The 6640-nt window shown below is 27.8% G+C and overlaps 1 protein-coding gene across 1 annotated transcript in view; it reads left to right on the top strand.

Annotated features, from left to right (window-relative positions):
* Positions 1–6640, top strand: part of LOC108749316 (neuromedin-U receptor 2-like) — a 28099-nt gene that overhangs the window by 8221 nt on the left and 13238 nt on the right. The gene's annotated exons all lie outside the window — the stretch shown is intronic.

Genomic DNA, 6640 nt, shown 5'->3' with positions numbered 1-6640 from the left:
ATATATATATATACACATATATATTACTTTTCCGAGCAAGTTGATTAGTTTCGTATCAACTTCCATCGCGCGGCAAGCGTTACCGCGTTTTGTGTGCAGGTGCCAGGTATGAAGACAAGAGATATATTGGATTGTAAAATTACCGGATATCGAACATCCAGTGTTACATTATTTTCGGATATCCAATCGAAAAATATCCTGTAAGGCCATTATCCGATCGGATATTTCTCCGAAATATCTGGTAAACGATTTAAAAAAAAGACAGAAAAGAGGAGAAGTTAGACAGAATAAAATTCTGCATCAATGACGCAAATTTTCAATATAGAATTTCAAACAGATCTATATTGTTGGATACTAATGAAATCCAGCTGACCGACCGGATAGTAAAAAGTACCGAATAATATCGGATATTGGATATTTCTCGAATATCCGATATTTCTAATAAAGACTATGTTATCCGCGAGGAATCAATTTAGCTCTCATTGCACGCTCTATTTAATTTTTTTTTTTTTTTTAGATTGTATTATAGCTATAATAATACGTAGTTACAACAGAAGTCAAAGTACATGATTTTGCTTTTCCGTAATGACAAATTAGTTTTCAATTAGTGGGAATCATTGTATCTAAAAACCGTTTTGAAAAGCATTTATTGTATTTTGCAACTGTTGGAAGTTTTCTTTGTGTTGATCGGGTCATACTTTAGATCTAGAAGATTGCTCCTTATCGCAGATAATCGTAAAACTATTGCAAAACTGTTGTGTTCTACTGAACGCAGCAAATTACATGAATTGTATTTTATAAAGCAAAAAACGAATGAGCGGATTAAAGTTGCATCTGGATATTACATGATGCGTTGAGTCGACATCCTTGTCAACACACGACGATACTTTAAAATAAATTGCGTGTAAACGAATGTAGAACATCTCAAAGTACGTTTATTCACATACAGCTATTTTGTATATGTTGCTGTAAGTGAAAAATGGGAGGAAGAAAGAAAAGAAAGGCGATATACACATAACTCGCATGTCGGATCAAATGTAATGCGGTCTAAGCTCGTGAGATATTGATCACATGCTATAATTATATTATTGATGTGAAATTTCAGATGCCTTTCCTGTTTCAAAATATTGTTGCTCTCGAGTTACATTTATATTAAGTCCTTTTGGTTACGGCTCGCGATTTGCCTTTGATTATTTCACAAAAGAGCCAATAATTGAATGTCTACTACTTGAAGTTGATCTGTTCTAACATTGGAAAATTCCGAGCAGCAGATGATAGTACATACATGGAAACTGTTACACTTTAATCTTGCATGCTTTAATCAACTTAACTTCTTTCCGTCAAGAGTCCAAATAAATAAACCAATCAACATGATGGGTGCACTGTAATCACACACGCGAATAACATGAAAAATACTACGTCGCATTACGATGGACAGATGAGGTCGAATTTAATTTCTTTTTGCTGCTATATAAAAAATTGAAGCTGATGATTCTGCGAGAGACTATACGCTAGTCATATAATTCTGCTAGAGAAGATGGAAATATTTATTTGAACACACAAGTGGAAAAATTGTGTTGAATTTAACATTAACATTTCCCAAACAATCTACCCAAATTTTTTGTTAATTTTACACAAAATGAATATGTTACAGCGCAATACAAAATTACATAAAACAATTAACGTAAAAAATGTGACACTTTGTCATAATTTGAAAACAAATTGTGGAAGCATATTTCTCTTTAGCAGATTTAACGTTTATCAAAAATTAAATTAATATGTATGTACATTCATCTTTTATTCAATTATCTTAGAATTTACGTTTTAAAACTACATTATTTTTATGTTATTTGTTTATTCACTCATAAATTGTGTTACTTCAGTATTATAAAAAATGTTAAACATAAATTTAACATAAAATATTCAAATGACATTATCACATATTGAATTAATCACTCGCAGGTAAAAATTAAATATAAAAATTCTAACACTAATAGGATTCAACACAGGTACAAAATGTTTCTTATGGTGTAGAATGTAAGTAGGGGAGGCCGGGGTTGAAAGTATGTAATACGGGTAGATAACAGAACTTATAATTTTGTCAAGAAAGAAGATAGCGCTATAAGACTAAACGAAACTATCGGTTTAGCACCACTGCATTCGCGCCACGACAATTGCGTCTCGCTCAGCTCACGTAGCGCACGTTGTGTGTGAGATGTCTGCGCATCACGTAAATAAATATTCTTCGATATTATTATTTTGGTCTCATTCGTAAATATTGAACTTAGTTAGTAATTGTTAATTATTTTTACTCGCATACTTGAGAGACAATCAATGAACGAATACATGTAGAGGAAAAGCCCCTATTATGAGATATCGATTCATTCTGAATAAATGCTAGAAGTCTATGAGCAGAATTTAAAAAAATAATAGGTCATTTTGAAGGGAATTTAATAAGCTTTAAGATAATTAAGATAATGTTGTATAAAATTTAATTTTTTTTTTTAATTAAAAAAATGTATAAAGTTGCGAGCAAATCGCAAAGTCAAAAAATTATGCTCCTAATATGAAATGCCCCGAGAAATCGATAATAAAACATTTGCATGTTGTTTTATCCAAATTGTCTTTATTTATAAATAATACGTAATAAAAATTAACGTGTTATTTCTGACGTCACGATTCAATATGGTCTGTGATGACTACTCAGGAGCTTTAAAGATTCCACATCATGGCACAAAAATTAAAAGGTTAGCGCTGATTGGCTGACAAAGTTTTTAAAAAGAAATCCTGTTTGTTGATTTACGAGTATAGTAAAGAAAAAAATAATACTATGTTAAGTTAGTGAAGAATGTTCATTACTGCTGTTAATTATTTAATGTAAATAAGCAATTAAAAACAATATCAATAATTTATTTGTTTTTATTTCGCACTATCTAACTCATTAATTGTTAATATTATGTGCTACAACTTGCCTCCAGCGTTGTTACTTTCAATCCCAAGGAATAAAAAATAACGACGCGCCTCGATCTATTCGAATAATCATAATACTTTTAGAAATTGAATTAACAGCGGTTAGCTAGTTGCTATAAAAGTAATCTTGAACGTCCCCTCCTTATTTGTGTATATGAATTTAAAATCTATAGCGAATGTAGATTTTTTTTAACTTATGGAAACAAAAAAATATTACTTTCAACCTCGGCCTCCTCTACACCGAAAGAAATACGAAAAATCAAAATAATGTTACAGGCGCTTCTGTGCTACATATGAAACAGAAATTCTCTGATGTATTAAATTATAAATTTTTAACTTACTTCGAAAAATTGCTGTTTAAGAAGATATCACAAAGTTCGTTTTTATTATAAATCAATAATAATAATAATAATAATAATAATAATAATAGTATATTTTATTTATTACTAGAGAAAGACGGGATTAAATCTATTAAAAGGCCCTTTAATCTTCTATCAATTTTGATTTGAAAGAGATACGAAAATTCGGCTTACAACTACATTACATAAACGTGACTTCTTATATGACATGCTTCTTGTAAGCACAAGAATGATCAAAAAATGTTTAATACGTGCTGCAATGTTCAGAAGAAGCAAACATTATTATGGTATGAAGAATGGATGGAAAAGCCGCGATCTGATTAATATCTTTAGTATACTTTAGTAATATACATACTTTAACCGTATATTAGCAAATTATAAATCTTTTTATCCTCTGATAAATAAAGTTTCATGGACGTGCATATAAAATTATTATTTGTGATATATAATAATAAAATAATATTTGCAACAATGTAATTAATGATGTGTGAGCACAATCATATATGTCCTTACATGCACTTAAATGTAACGTTCTCGTAAGTGCTAACGTAACAGAAATGTCTTTCTATGGCCGCTCGTTCGATCGAAAGTGATGAGGTATCTTCTAATAAACACGGTCAACTTGTAATTATCGAAGATACATGCTGAGCAAAAGAAATTACATTTTATCAATATAACACCGAAAGCTTTACCCACCCAATTAACTTTTCCATTCTGTTCATCATGAGGACTTCTACTGTGACAGACACGATAAAAGTTAACCGGTTATTGCATTAAAATAAACCTAATTAGAACGGCCCAAATAAAATCTAATTAAAAATCATAACTTTTGAACGATTATTCATTAAAAAGTATACATTTTAGTAACCAATCGTTCCAAATTAGGACGAACAATCCCAAATTTTGAGTCTTCCAATTTACAACACGTCCCAAATTAAGGAAATGATTATAATTTGCCTCTCTTTTAAGTGTAAAAATAATAAATATGAAATAATAAAAAAGTGAAAGTAATAAGTTTAAAATATAATTTTCAACTATAAAATGTAAAAAATTTTATAATTTTTTATTTAAAAACTTAGATATTATATTTATAAAATACATTGAATAAAAAAATACAATTTTGAAAAATAAAATGTGATCTCGTAACTTCACGTAAGTTTTGTTGTGATCCCATGTGATGTTATACCTACATCATTAAGTATTATTAGTTATTTAAAAATATATTAATATATTGTTTACGTGTTTCGTTAATAAGTATTTAAAAAGTTTATCTATTAAAATTTAATTACGACAATTAATATTGAATTTTTTAAAATGTCCCTTTTGCTTTCAAGGAGTATACATATATACAAAATAAGAAGGACACACATAAAAGTTTGCATTGTGTTTTTTAGTTCGATTTTTAGTTCGTTTATCTTATCCTCGACTTGTTCTCTTTCGCAAAACTCTATCAAAGTCATGCAAAGTGTACAATTCTGTCAAAGTCGCTCAAAAAGAACAGCCATAATTATTGGAAAACACTCTTAGAATATTTACCGATGATCGATAGAAATGCAACGATGCATTAAGACGTCGTATTTACAAAAAATGTTGTGGACGTCTCGTACAATTTTTTGCGCTATAATGTCGTGCAATATGCCGGGATTTAATTCTATTTATTATTTTATCATAATACTGCCTGATAAATATAAAGCGTTCTTAGTTTATTGCATTTTCTTGAAGAAAGCAATAACAAAAGCCTAAAGAAAAACTAAAAAAATATAAAAATTATTATAAAAATAAACATTTTTAATAAAAGTTTTTTAATAAAACTATTTAATAATTTATTTTTCGTTAAATATAGAATGTTTACGTCAATTTATAAGAATGCTATATATTTTTGGCTAAGGCTATACGAATATACGCACGCAATCTTCAAATAATTTATTATCTCAATGATAGTGCTGCGCTTAGATAACTAAAATTATCTTGACAAAGATAGAATAAATTATATGTATGTATCTTAGATGAAATAAAAGTGATTTTATTTTAAATTTATCTAGGTAAAAAATGAAATTATATAATATATTGTTTTGTCTATATAGACAATTCTAATATAATATCACTTTTAAGAAAATAATTTAGAAACAATTTATATTCATATTTAATTTACAGTATAAATTTTTTTTCTTAAAAACTGAAATTTTTCAGATATTCCAACTGACAATTTTTATTCGATACATACATGGACAGCGCTAAACTATTTAGCGTCCTGCACGTATGTGCAATGTTACATAATATGATAAAAGAGTGACGCGCGTATTAAATTAATTATATACAAATTTTGTTAAAAATTTATTAATAAAATTGTTTCAGTTTTTATTATAAAAAAAAATACTGATTCAAGTCAGTTATAAAAGAGAATTGGCAGAAATCTTTAGTCACTTTAAAATTTCCCAAAACTGTCTTAACTTAATATTAATTACGAAAATTACATACTTGCATACATTAATTTAGAAAATACCTTTTTGAAAGTGAGAAAGGTTATAAAACTAAACTAAACGATTATATTATAATAAAATACACCCAGAGAAAAATTATGTTTTAATAAAATTTAGTTAAATTAAAATCATTTCTTTGGTCGATTTTTTTAAATCAAAATGAAAATACTTTTCAGAAAAATAAAAATTTTGATTTCAAGAAATGACGTACAAATCAAAGAAATTCTTTAACTGTGCATAACAATGCACAAATTCCTTTGATTCAAACAAATTTCTTTTAATCAAAGAAACTTTTCTCTGGTTATAAATCATCACAACTACACTAAAAAAAATTTCTGCTTAAAAATGGACAAATTAGAATTTTCTGGTTAAATTTATTAGAATTCTAACCGAAATAATCGGAATTCTGGTTGATACAATATTTCTGGAAAAAAAACTAGAATAAATTCTAATTTTTATTAGAATAATTATATCAATTAGAATTCTAGTTATCTCAAGAATTTTAATAGATTTAACCAGAAAATTCTGATTCGCCCATTTTCAATCAGAATTACTATTTAATCGAATTCGACCATTTTTCTCAGTGTAGTGTTCACTAGTATATCAGCATTTTTTATTAGTTATTAATTATTAGTGTTGCATATATAGTCCAATTCACAATTTTTGCATATATTTCGTAATTAATTTAAAAAATATATTTTATTTTATTGTGTACAATATTCTGTATGTGGCATTTAGGCGTTTCATCTATATAATACAGAATCTGCAAACAGCGAACACGCATCTACACTAATACAACAAAAACGAATAGATCGAAAGAAAGAAACAGAG

Source organism: Trachymyrmex septentrionalis, unplaced genomic scaffold (assembly GCF_001594115.1).
Source record: "Trachymyrmex septentrionalis isolate Tsep2-gDNA-1 unplaced genomic scaffold, Tsep1.0 scaffold29, whole genome shotgun sequence".
Lineage (NCBI taxonomy): Eukaryota > Metazoa > Arthropoda > Insecta > Hymenoptera > Formicidae > Trachymyrmex > Trachymyrmex septentrionalis.
The sequence above is the reverse complement of the archived record's forward strand: the minus strand, read 5'-3'. Positions and strand labels throughout refer to the sequence as shown.